We start from the raw sequence: 14,549 nt of genomic DNA, 5'->3' as shown, positions 1-14,549 counted from the left end.
GAAAGAGATAAATATATTTTTTAATTAAAGTAATTTATCTATGGTTGCGGTATTGAAAACAATAGAACATTGCTTAGGCAGAAAGTTATCTTTGTCTATGGACAGAAGAATCTGTTCTTTGTATTATTCAATGATAAATACTTCCAAATGATAAATACCGCTTTGGTAGAAATTGAACACAGACTGTAGAATTACGAAATAAATTAAAGTTATGTATTTAGTTTGTAATTTTTCCGACAATTAATCGCTCTCAAAAACACTTATGGAGCAATTCCTGTTAACCACGAAGAGCAAGAATAAAGGGGATATTCGACGTGGGTCACTGCATTTGCTTGAGGTAGTTAATTCTTACATTAGTCACACTCTACAACTTTTTTCTCTATTTGATTACGTGCTAAAAACCTGCGGTTTTACGGTAGAGTGTATTAATTAGGAAAGAGTGATGTCTGTTTTACTCAAGTGAAATTAGTGACCTAAATGGCTTAGAATTTCTTTATTGTCCATAAAGGACTGAACATAGATGGGGACTATAGAATCGGGGAACTTAAAAATAATAAAAGCGGATGAAATAAGACGAAGAAAATTTTAAAAAATAATGAGTCATGAAAAGATATTACAATGCGGTGCAATGCCCACTCGATTCCCGAAATCGGGTGGTTACATTTCGTCCAATGGTTTTTCCAAAAATTACTACTGAATCCACAAAATCTTACAATACAAAAATTCCACAGAATCTCGAAATACATTTCGCTAACAGAGTCCTTCTTTTTTAACACTTTTAGATAAGTTCTATTTTGTGCATCAGGTGATCGTAATGATCCACGTGATCTGGACGCTCTACCAATCGGCACATCCAGTGGTCTATCACGTTCTCTCCGGCGGCCTCGATAAACCCATCGACACTGTCCTCATGGATTAGAGCACCCGTTTCATCTTTTTCAAACTCGGTTCCCATCCTAACCCATGAATGTCCTTTTGTTCTCTTTATTATTTCGATCATTTCAGGGCAGGTCCTGTGTATTACAAATGCTCCATAGAATCTGTAATGCCAGTTCCATCCTGTAATTTCTCTTGTCTTCCTTTTAGGACTGGTTGCTTCTTTGTTCTCCTCCCTTGGTTTATCTCTTTCTCTCTTCTTGCCTTCCTTATTTTCTTTTTCTTTCAGTGTGCTGATTTTCTCTTTCTCTTGTATTTTTAGTTCTTTATCTGTTGTCTCTCTACCTTGTGTCTTTTGTTCTTTTTCTGTTGTTCCTTTTTCCTTGTTTTCTTTTTCCTTCAGTGTACTGCCTTTTCCTTTCTCTTGTCTCTGTTCTCTCTTTAGTTCTTTTTCTATTGTTTCTCTACCTTGTATCTTTTGTTCCTTTTCTGTTGTTTCTTTTTCCTTCAGCGTACTGCCTTTTCCTTTCTCTTGTCGCCTTTCTGTTGTTTCTTTTTCCTTGTCTTCTTTCTCCTTTAGTGCGCTGTTTTTCCCTTTCTCCTGCTCTTTTTCCCCCCTCTCTCTCTGTTCCTCTTCTGTTGTCTCTCCACTCTGTGTCTTATTTTGCTCCTTTTCTGCTATTTCTTTCTCCACTGTAAATTCATATAATGGGCACTCCGCCTTTATATGGCCTCTCGCTCCACACAAGTAACAATTCGGTCTTCTTTCTACAATTACGCTAATTGTTGATCCGTTTTCCTCTTCTATTTGAAAGGGAACTCGTTCAATATCTTCTATTGTGGCCATCAGCCGCAACTCGACACTGAATTCCTTCCAGTTCACAATATTGGTTTCTGTAATAGACCCCAGTTCTGGTTCGTCTTCAGCCGACCCTAGAATGGCTGTCACCAGCCATTCCGTTTTTATCTCCGGCGGTATGTTTGGGATCTTAATCCTTTTGCCTCGTCTTCCTTTGTATGTTGGTAGCATTGTGAAATCTTCCGCTCTTAGGACAGCGGAAGATAGCGAGGCCGCCTCTTCACTTGTGGCAAACCTCACTTCTACCGTACCATACTTCTTCCCTCTACTTACGTATGTCGCTTTATCCATTATCTCTCCAAGACACTTTTCTATATCTTCTACCGATATTCGTGTTAATTTCCTCGAGTTTCTATCCTGTATCCTGTATGTAATCGTTTTGTTGTTCCTCTCCTTCGTTGTTTCTGCTGGAGGGATCAGCTTGACGCTTTCACCCTCCCTTTTTACGTATTTTTCATATTTCTTCATTTCTTCCGTCTTAAACGTTACATTTCTTTTCACAAGCGACGCGCTATTTCTCGTTGCGGTAACCCTCGCATATGTCTCCATGACGGAGGGTCAACGTTCTTTCTAAAAAAAAGTAACTACAAGTAGCGGCAAGCGCCTCGCGCGATTCGATCTTATTATGTCTTTCTCTACAATTTTTCACACTCTTTCTCACAAAAAATAACGTCTTGACACTGACAGCATCCAGTAACCTGGTTTCCATTTGTCTTAAATAAAAGCGCGTACAAATCCTGAACACGAGCAAGTTAAGAATTTTTTTTATCGTAAAAAGTAAATTATAATGCCGAGCTGAGAATCCGTGGAAATATGCTCGTGCGAAGCATGTCCGTGCAAACTGCTTCTGTAAGAAGTATAAGTACATCGTGCAGGATAACAGAGATAAATCGCATATTACATTGTTGCCATGGAAATCAGATAATATTTAAAGTATTTAGACCAGTGGTTCTCAACTGGGATCCACATGACCTTTGGGGTTCCTTATAAGATTTTGTTGTTAAAAATTATGTGCACTAAATTGGCTATGCTTCTACAATACACAAAACATTTAAACAATTTTTAAAGGCAATTCCTAATAATATTTTAGTTATAGAAATATAATAGGTTTTTTAAAAACTTCTGATGGTTATAAGGCTCCTATTGGAGTTAAATAGGAATCAAAGGGGTCCACAGCCAAAGAATGGTTGAAAACCACTGATTTACTCAGAGAAATGACTGTCATTAAATGCTCTGCAGTATTTAGTTTTAAATTTTTCTCTAGGTTTTGCGTTCAAATATGGTCAAGTTTAACTTCATTGTTTTTGCTCCAACAGAAACAAATAAATGAATGTGATTGAATTTCCAACTGACAATATTACTACCACTATATATAAGGCGGCGAGCTGACAGAATCGTTAGCACGCCGAGCAAAATGCTTAGCGGCATTTCGTTCGTCTCTACATTCTAAGTTAAAATTTCACCCGTTCGATATAATCAACTTTCCCCTCCTCCTCTAAAATTGCTCCAAAATTTAAGAAAAAAATAATGCTTTAATGCAGTACTAGGCAGTGGCTCTCATGGCTTTTATCTTAACTGATTGGCAGTGTTATCATGTACATCGTTTTGTCTTTGTATAAAAGATGGGCTACAGCAAATGTTCTGCTCAATACCACAGATTTGCTTGTCAGTTGTTTGACCATAACCAATTGAGCATGTCCCTTAGTAGCTGACGATATGTGCATCTTTGATCACGAGCAGAAGGGGAACATCACAGCCATGTGTAGAGAGGAAATCTTTGGAGTTTGGATAATTCACCTTTGGAAATGTGGGTGTTTCGTTTAACATCCTCAAACAACCCTTATTCCGGCACCTTTTGAGCTACTTGTGGATGGGCTCGACTTGAAGAAAATTCTAACTAGGCTTCACCTGAAAGGTCATGTGCTGTTTATCTTGATATGAGATCACCGTGTCGCTCACATATGGTTGTGATGCATGTGCCTGGTGTACCCTTATCAGATGGTTAGTCATGATGGGTATACTGGGTTTCGTATATTTTACTCCAGTGCCACTTTGATGGCAGGCACTACTCTCTCACTCAATAATAATAATAATAATAATAATAGTAATAATAATGATAATAATAATAAAAGATTCAAATTTAGGCACAATTATTCATCAATTATTATTATTATTATTATTATTATTATTATTATTATTATTATTATTATTTTCCTTAGCATCTTCTTTCGATTCTGTTTCTATTTCTTGCCGAGTGTCTTCCTGACACCTAGGGCAGAGAAACGAACTGTATACATTATTACCCATGAAAACGAACACACCAGATTGTTCATTTATAGAGTCAGGCGATAGAGTAAAGGGGAAGACAGAGAGAAACAGAAAAATTAAAAATAGAAAAGTAAACATAAAATAAAGAGGAAAAAGAAAAGAAAATTCACAGCGACAATGTTCTTCTCAGTACGTGTGACGTACCAGTTAAGACAAACTTTTGCACTTCCTGCATGAATGGTAAGTCAGAGATGATTGTTAAATAATTTTCAGTTCCTTTTTTTGATAATTCCAAGTGCTCCTGCAATCACTGGTATTGTAACCGTCTTGAGATGCCACATCTTTTCGATTTCGATTAGCAGATCTTTAGTAGATTTGAACTTATCAAATTCTTTTGCCGAGATGTTATGGTCACAGGGTATGCTTTTGTCTTTCACAACAATATCTGGTTTATTTGCTCTAATTTTTTTAACACCCACAAGTAGCTAAACACAGTCAGGACAAACAAGGACAGACAAACGGATTGAGTCGATTATATCGACCCCAGTGCGTAACTTGTACTTATTTAATCGACCTTGAAAGGATGAAAGGCAAAGTCGACCTCGGCGGAATTTGAACTCAGAACGTAGCGGCAGACGAAATACCGCTAAGCATTTCGCCCGGCGTGTTAATGTTTCTGCCAGCTCGCCGCCTTATCCATTGTATATATTAGTCAACTCTATCATGTATTGATTTGTACTCTACGGGTGCTAAAACCTTACATCCAGAGATTAAGTGATCGACTGTTTCTATCCTATCGTTGCAGTATCGGCACTTTGGGTATACAGCATTTTTCATCACATTGACTTGATAGTTCTGGGTCAATAAGCTCTGATCTTGGGCAGCCAAGATAAAGCCTTTAGCATTGAGCTCCGTAGCCACTGATGTGTGTGCTTCTGGTCTACATTAGCTTGTTTGCTACAGGCCACATATTTGCCATGCAGAGATTTTTGTTCCCAACTATCAGCCAACTGTTCAAGCGCATTTTGATTTGCTATTGATTTCATCTTCTTTGCAACTACATTTGCTGCACCTCCCTCTACTGTTCAGCCTGGGTATTATGCATTAACTCACCTGAAAATTTTTTGCTCTCCTTCATAACAGAATGTAGCTTCTTATGTCTTTCATGGTTTTCAACGAGCTTTAGTATCCAGTCGTTAGATGTTTCAAGATATTTTGCTAGTCAAATTGTGGTTTTGTAGGAAATTTCACATTGGATCAAGCCTCGACCTCCTTGAGTTCGGGTAGGTAAAGATGATCTGCGTCTGCCTTTGGGTGGTGCATCTTATTGCAAATCAGCAGCTTACGGATTTTCCTGCCAATTTTCCTTATTTCGCGCATATTCTAGTTCAACATACTGAAACTAAATAACCGAAACTGCTGAGGAATTTATAGCTAACATCTTGTTACATGCATTTAACTTGGATTTTAGGACTGCTCGAACTCTCCTGTAACACTCCTACCTAATCTTCTTTTACATACTTGCATGTTGAATGCCATAACACTCATTTATTTCGAGGTACTTGTAAGTTTGTTCCTGCTCGAGTTCTTTTATGACTGTGTCAACATCCAACACCACTGAATGTGAGGTCTTCAGTTTCCCTTTCTGGAAAGTGGCCTTTATTATTATTATTATTATTATTATTATTATTATTATTATTATTATTATCATTATTATTATTATTATCATCATCATTATTATTATTATCATCATCATTATTATTATTATTATTATTATTATTATTATTATTATTATTATTATTATATTATTATTATTATCATCATCATCATCATCATTATTATTATTATTTGCGGCGAGCTGCAGAATCATTTGCGCGCTGGACGAAATGCTTAGCGGTATTTCGCCCGTCGCTACTTTCTGAGTTCGACTTTACCTTTCATCCCTTCGGGGTCGATAAAATAAGTACCAGTTAAACACTAGTATCGATGTAATCGACTCATCCCCTTTCCCAAAATTGCTGTCCTTGTGGCAAAATTTGAAACAACAACAACAACAACAACAACAATAATAATAATAATAAAAAAATAAATAAAATAATAATAATAATAGCACGCCGGGAAAAAAGCATAGCGGTATTTAGTCCGTCACTACGTTCTGAGTTCAAATTCTGTCGAGGTCGACTTTGTCTTTCATCCTTTCGGGTTCGATAAACTAAGTACCAGCTGAGTACTGGGGCCGATATAATCGAATATCTCCCCCACCCAAATGTCATGCTTTGTGCCTATAGTACAATGGTTCCCAACCTTTTTGTGATCGTGTACTTCGTGGAGGTTTCGTACACCTGGTTCTAGAAAAACTCAGTTCGATCAGATATCAATTTAATCACAAGTAGAAAACACAAATGAACTAACAATAAAGAACACAACTCAGTTTAATGCGAGAGCTGAATCTGTTTCTTCTCCACTAGCTGGTCAAATCAAGGCATAACCTTGCTTACGGCGCATCGGAAATCATGGCCGGGCGCAGCAAGACGGCTCCGACTTGATGGCCAGTAAATCTGAGAACCCCTGCTCACACTCCCACGTAGAGGGAAAAATCAGTTGCTGGGGAACAGCTTGACGGGCTAGCGTCGGATACGAGAAAGCTATGCTTAGCCAGAAGTTTATAGGAGAGCATTCTTTGTGCTTCGTCTTTGCTGTTTCGTGAGCCTGGATAGTTGTCAGTCCATCTTGTTCCCTGGCCCCGACAGGCAGTTCGGCTGGTTCAACAGAGAATGATTTGGCGCAACATGTCACGTCCGGGAAGTAAGATATCAACTCAGTCTTGTGCAGTGAGAAGTGACGGACGATTTCTTGGGCAAATTCATATTGAAAACAGCCCAAACTAAAAATCGCATGTTACGCCGAAAGTGCTCGCGTACCACATGTTGGGAACCACTGCTATAGTAGAAAGGATTATTATTATTATTATTATTATCATCATCATCATTATTATTATTATTATTATTATTAAGGCGGCGAGCTGGCAGAAACGTTAGAACATGGTGCGAAATGCGTAGCCGTATTTCGTCTGTCGCACATGTGTTCGTGAAGTAAGAATTGCTGTTTCGTGGTGTTAATATTGTTAACAACTGTTGTTTCTTGGTAAACTGTTGAATAACTTAACTGTTGGAGTTTTCAATTGAAAACACTTAGTGCTTGTGGTAGCACGCATTGTTCATTCCCCCTTTGAGGGGAAGAATGTCGTCTAGCATGGAGCCTACCGTTGGAGCAGAAATACTTGTTTCTCCTGTTGAGAGGAGGAAATACATGTCCGGCGAGGAGCCAAATACAGACAAGGAAATAGGGGTTTCCCCCGCTACAAGAAGGAATAGCAGAGAGGATAAAATATTTGATATTTTTGGAGATGTGTCTGAGAGCTCGTCAGAACTTTCACCAGAAGAGTTTCCGACTTTGCCAGAGAACAAAGGCATTGTGTCGAAGAGAATAATTGATGTGCCTAGCATCCAGATAGAACCAAAAAATGGAAAAAAAAGTTTTGCGTTGGCTGCTGGGGGTGGAACCCAGATACTGTCGACGAATAAAAGCGAAATTATGAAATACAGCAAAATGATGGAAATAACTGACAACGGTGTGAAAATTGAACCTCCGCAAAAGTTATTACAGGAAGAAAAGCAAAAAACAATAATTTTCAAAATATATTGTCTACAAAAAAGAAAAATTGAAAGAATGTCAGAAGAGAAAATAGAAAAGTGCTTAAAGCCAATATTGGGCGACGTAGTATTTCTGAGAAGAGGAAAAAAATTCGGAACGGTGGAAGTAAGGTTCACCAATAAAGAAATAGCACACAAGAACTCAGTTGAAACGCTGAAAACAAACGACGTGGAGTTAATTCCCTATTATATGGGGATGAGGACGTCGCGAATAAAAATTACAAGGGTCCCGCCAGAGGTCGAACCTATGTGGTTGTTGGCGGCAGTCCTAATCAAAGAGGTAGAAAAAATTACTCTCCTCCAGGCTACCGCTACGGAAAACCCACGCTGGGATGGTCAAACAATTAATCTTCTCATTCAAGCGGACCCTAAAATAATTCAAACAATTCCTGAGACAATTGAGGTAGGGGAGGAGAACCTCGTGGTGTTTGTTGAGGGCCGAAAACCTCGATGTTTTTTATGTGGTCAGTTAGGCCACATTCGAAGGAACTGCAAGGAAAATGAAGAGGAGGAAGAGGAGAAAAAAGACAAAGAGGAAGAAGATAAAGAAGAAACAGATGAGAAAAAACAACAAACAAAAGAAAAATACAACCAGCAACCCAACCGAGAGCGGCGACTACTACAGAACAACGACCAAAAAAGACTGCCAGAAGAGAAAAAGAAGAAAAAGGCATAATAGCTGTATACACTAAAGATACTGAGCTCATGAGAGACATTCAACTCATAAAGACTGTAAAAAAAATTGATAACCTTTCAGAGGAATTTATCAATTACGACATATATGAAGTCTCAAATAAGACTTATAGAATTCTACAAAATAAGTACAGAAAGACTGTATCTTCATTGAGATTATATTTTAACAAGTCGATATTTCAGGGATTACCAGCTTCGATCCCGCGAGAAAAGGAAAAGATGGAGATTCCCCCTCCACCTGATAACTCTGTGTCGGTGGTGAGACGGGATTTTGACAAATCTATTTCCCAAGACCGTCCACCTCCGACCCTGGATCAAAAAAAGGTGGAGGGTAAGTGATGGCTATTCACATTGGTTGTTTAAATGTTCATGGCCTGTTGTCAAGCTGGAAGCAAGGTCGCTTTCTGAATGACATCAGGTCGAGAAATTTGGATGTAATTGTTGCAACGGAAACCCGGGTGAAGGGGCCAAGAGATCTGCTCCCCCTCCTGAACGGCTACGAGAAATACGTTTCTCCGAGTCGGGCGGGAGGTGGGGGTGGGGTGTTGGTCCTACTAAAAAGAAACCGGGTAGCCGAGAAAAAGTTGGTTTATTCTGACCCAGAAGGCAGGCTGGTCGTTCTCGACTTGACATTCAGTTGTGGCAAGACAATCAGGCTGGTCGCTATTTACGCACCAAACATTATTGGCCCGCAAACTGAATATTTTCGTGGCCTAGGAAAGTTCCTAGCCACGTCGCATTCACTAGTAGTGTTAGGAGACTCTAATACAATATGTGCAGCACACACAGATTGTGTTGGCTCAAACTCGAACATGAACAGAAAATGTAACCCAGGCTTTCGGGATCTGCTAAGTCAATTTCAGCTAGCAGATCCATATAGGTTGGAGCACCCGAACACTCCACAGTGGACGTGGTCAAATAGTGACGGGTCTACCAGAACATATCTAGATAGGATTTTAATTAGAGAAAAAGATAAGTCCATAGTTGAGTGTCCACAGTTTTTTCTAGTCAGCTACAGTGACCACAAGATGGTTACCTGTAAACTGACGGTAGATAAGTTGCATAGACAGGGATCTGGCTACTGGAAACTCAATACGTCCCTTTTGGCGATTGAGGAGTACAGAAAGCGGATCAAGATGTTAATACAGAGGGCATTAACAGGTACCATCATTAATAACAAATGGTGGTACGCCCTAAAAAGAGCCATCAAATATGAGTCTATTAGGTTTAGCATAAGTTTAGCTAAGAAGGGACGTAAAATAGGAGATGGTCTAGTTAAGGAACTAGAAGAAGCCTGGAGGACTGGTAATACAGACCAAGCGAGGGTGAAAAGACTGGAGTTAAACCAGCATCTTGAAGCCCACCACATGGGAAGTATTACCAGAGCTAAGTTACGTGCAATGAAAAGTGAAGGAATCAAAGCCGCTGGATGGGCCCGAGTGGTGGAAGCTCGGCAAGGAAATAGTTCCTCTATTCGGTCTTTGACGAATCAAAATGGTGTCTTGATAAACGAACCCGAGAAAATGTGTGAGGTCTTTCGGGAGTACTTCGCCCAGCTGTTCGGGGGTGACGGCGGTCCTGGTGGTGGGAGAGCCCTCGAGGACTTTCTTACCGGGCTGCCGTGCCTCTCGGGGTCGGATGCGGAGTCTTGCGAAGGGCCAATCACACCTGAGGAGGTGATGGAGGCTTTGGCCGATTGTAAAGCGGGTAAGTCACCGGGACTTGATGGTCTTCCGTACGAGCTGTATAATTGTATGCCAGACTTGTTCGGGCAACTACTGACTGACGTGTACGCGAACTGGAAACAGAATGGGTTTATCCCCAGATCTGTGCGCCGGGGAGTAGTGACGTTGGTCAGAAAGGACCCGGACAAGGGGGACGTTCTAGAGAATTTCAGGCCCATCACTCTGTTAAACGCAGAAGTGAAGATTTTGGCCAAGGTTCTAGCAAAAAGGTTGGCGCGTGTCGCGAATGGTATAGTCGGGGAGGCACAGACATGTGCCATCCCAGGCAGAACCATTCAGGATACCCTCCATCTTATTCGCTATACCATAGAGAGGTTTGGTAATAAATCTGGCAAAGGTGGGGCGTTGGTGCATTTGGACCAGTCTAAAGCTTTTGATAGGGTTGACCATCGATACCTAGCGACTGTACTTGCGCGGTTTGGCTTGGGCCTTGGCTTCCTCAGGTGGTTTATCGCTTTGTACCACAACATTGACTCGATAGTTCGGGTGAACGGTTTCCTTTTGAAGCCGTTCTGCATCAGACGCTCGGTTCGTCAAGGATGTCCGCTTTCACCACTTTTATATGTGATGGCTCTCGAGCCATTACTGCAAAGGTTGAGTGGCATCCCGAGAGAACCAGGACTAGAGGAGTTTGTTACGGCTTTCGCGGATGATATCACTATCAGTGTAACCACAGTGACACGCCTACGTGAAGTAGGTAAGACTATTGAGGCTTACGAGGAGGTAGCAGGAGCAAAGATTAACCGGGAAAAGTCGGTCGGCTTGCAGCTCGGCACCTGGGTTGGCAAGTCGATGCCATCAGACAGTGTTGTTAGGCGCTGGACGGAGGGACCGGTTAAGTTGCTGGGAGTCTGGTTTGGACCAGGCCTCCAGATAGAGAAGAACTGGACGGAGGTATTGAGCAGGGTGGCTGCAGTAGTCAAGACCTGGTCTTGGCGGTGGCTATCCCTGAAAGGGAGGGCAGAAGTGGCCAATGTGTTTATCGCATCGGTCATTACCTACCGCCTGACCGTCGTGCCCTGTCCGGATTCGTGGTTGATCAGGTTGGAGAGACAGCTCTTTCGCTTTTTGTGGAAGGGCAGATCGCCACTTGTGAAACGCTCTGTCTGCTGTCAAAAGCCTTTAAATGGAGGTTTAGGGATGCCTTGGTTAATGATGCACAGACATGCGTTGAGGTTGAGGCACCTCTGGATTCTCCTGGATAGTGAACGGGTGTGGTCTCCGCTGGCCAGACAAATGTTCCCTGAGTTCAAGAGTTTTTGCGAACAGGAAGCCTGGTGTTCTCGTAGACCGAGGTCGAGTGAGTGGCATAAAGAGTGCCGTAAGGCCCTCTTGCTGTTCCGGCGCTCGGGCAACGCCAGCGGTGGGGGTTCCACACGGATTTTATATAGTGGGTTGGTAGAGTCTGAATGCGACGATGGCCTGGGGTCGACTCTAGGTCTCGGATTTATTCAACTGGACAGCTTGTTTCATCGTACATTCGGGTTGAGAACGTTGGACAACTTCCAAAAGTCCTTAACCTGGCAATGCTACAGAGGTGCCTTGCCCGTTTGGGATAAGCTCGCAAGACATGGTAAACGTCAGTCGCCGACCTGTCCAAGATGCGGGGGGGACAGGGAAACCGTCCCTCACGCTATTGTTCAGTGTCCGGAGATAACTGAAATGTGGGCTTATGTGGGCTTATGCTGAACATCTGTTGTCCGGCGAAGGAAGAGTACGGCTGTCGACTGAGTCAATTATAAAAATTGACCCACCGGGAGTTCTAACGAACGAAGGTAAGAATTGTTTTCTCATGGTTGTAGCAATAGCAAAAGAGGCTGTATGGAAGACTAGGATAAAAGGAATTAAGACAGGCAACTTTATCTCTGGTGACAATTTACGATCCTTTTTTTCTTTTCATTTGAAGAGAAGAGGTGTCTGTCAGAGTGTACGTTCCAAAAGAGATGGAAGTATGTTGCACGAGTGTTGTGCGTGCAAGGAACCGTGTGAATAGACGAGAAAAAAAAATAAATAAAAGGAAAAATAAAAAGGTATCAGCGGTAGATCGGTGCTTGTGGGATCGGAGCGTAACTTGATCATCGCTTCATTTGTATTGTTTTTGTACTGTGTATTCCATTCGATTTTTATGTATTGTATTTTATTTTTGATGTCACATTTATGTAAAATCATATCGATTCACTGATCCCATCAGTTGTACTGTCCATATCTATGTTTGGCCCCCGGTGGGCAATAAAGAAATTCGTATTTCGTCTGCCGTTACGTTCTGAGTTCAAATTCCGCCGAGGTCGTCTTCGTCTTTCATTCTTTCGGGGTCGATAAATTGAGTACCAGTGAAACACTGGAGTCGATATAATCGACTATCCCCCTTCCCAAATTTCCGGCTTTGTGCCTATAATAGAAAGGACTATCTCACACACACACACACACACACACACACACACACACACACAGAGGTTAAACAGAAATGAAAAGCCAAACCGTTTGGCATGACTTGACAAAGACATTTAATTTAGATATTATATATGTGTGAGTGTGTGTGTGCTTGTGTGTAATTCTCACTCTCTCTATACATCTCTCTCTCTCTCTCTCTCTCTCTCTATATATATATATATTATATATATATATATATATACATATATATGTATGTATATATATATATGTATATATATATATATATATATATATATATATATATATATAATATATATATATATATATATGCATACATATATATAGGATTCAGTCTTACTGCATGGCATCTTGGGCAAGTGTCTTCTACTATAACCTCCGGCCGACCAAAGCCTTGTGAGTAGATTTGGTAGACGAAAACTGAAGGAAGCCCGTCGTATATATATATATATATATATATATATATATATATATATATATATATATATATATACGTATGTATGTGTGTATGTATGTATGTATTTGTGTCTGTGTTTGTCCCCCACCAGCGCTTGACACACCGATGTTGGTGTGTTTATGTCCCCGTAAACTAGCGGTTCGGCAATAGAGACCGATAGAATAAGTACTAGGCTTACAAAAAAATAAGTTCTGAGGTCCATTTGTTCGACCAAAATCGGTGCTCCAGCATGACCGCAGTCATATGACTGAAACAACTAAAGGATTAAAAGAATATATTTATTTATATACGCTCACGCACGTATTTGTGTGTGAAGAACGGCGTCTACTGAATGACTGGGTGGTCCACAAGTTTTTGTCACCGACAGATTTTAGATTCCCCTTTGATGTTGCATGTTTATGTTAGATATGAACAATATTAGTAGACCCGTCAACAGCCGCTATCGCCATAATGACTACATCAGTAACAACAATAACAAAATCTAGACAGTCATCGATTCTTCTTTATGAACGAGTTAAGATATCAATCGACTCCCGTATAATGGGACGTGGAGCAACAAATGAACAAGAAAAGAATGGTTTATTATAACTCCCACCGTGTAAGAAAGTGAGGCTGATTGTAGTGGTTCTAGGGTGTTGGTGATAGTAGTAGTAGTAGTAGTAGTAGTAGTAGTAGTAGTAGTAGTAGTAGTAGTAGTAGTAGTGATTGTTTGTGGGAGTTGTGGTAGTGGCGGCGTTGTAAATATAATAGTGGCAAGAGAAAGTGATAGTTGTAGTTGTAATAGAGGTAGTCAACGCTGTAAAGAAATGCGTTGCAATTTTAGGGGTCGGAATGATAGTGTTAGCGTTGGGAGAGGTAATGACGATGAGGATATGTAGTAAAAAAATGGCGGAGACGGGTAAATTTCACTTAGATCGTATACCTTGTTAACTCACCTCGAAAACTTATTCAGGAAAGCGTAGCATCTGATCCAGGAAGTGATTTCTTCTGTGAAATGATATTAAAATTAGAATTATAAACTTGGTCCTTGAGGCTCCAGGGTTCCAGCATATTTTTTTGAGTTTTCATCATACGGCAGAAAAAAAAACTGCGTATATCAGTTGAGGTTATGGCCATTTCCCTTCTTTGTTTTGAAAAACAAATGGTGTATTGTTGATCTTCCTATGATGTGAATCATACTTTCAGTACTAATTCCTCAGACACTGCATCGGTTGTCACGTTTAAGTATTCCTATTAATTTTATGAATCAGGTGATATTTTGTTATTTTCTGTCACTGAATTGCAGAAGAACACTCTTCAAAGTGATAACTACGAGGGGCGTTCAATAAGTAATGCCCCTGACCCACTTCCCATAGCAGTAGAGCAACGAAACTTGGCACAGTTATTAGTCTTTTTCTACATAGGAACCACCCAGAGTTACGCATTTCTCCCATTGTTTGATGCAGCTCTGGAGACCGTTTTTGTAGAAGACCCCAGCTTGGTCCTCCAACCTGAACGTGACTTCAGAAATCAAGGCTGCATCATCTGGG

This window comes from Octopus sinensis, linkage group LG1 (genome assembly GCF_006345805.1).
Source record: "Octopus sinensis linkage group LG1, ASM634580v1, whole genome shotgun sequence".
Lineage (NCBI taxonomy): Eukaryota > Metazoa > Mollusca > Cephalopoda > Octopoda > Octopodidae > Octopus > Octopus sinensis.
Note: the sequence above shows the minus strand (reverse complement) of the source record.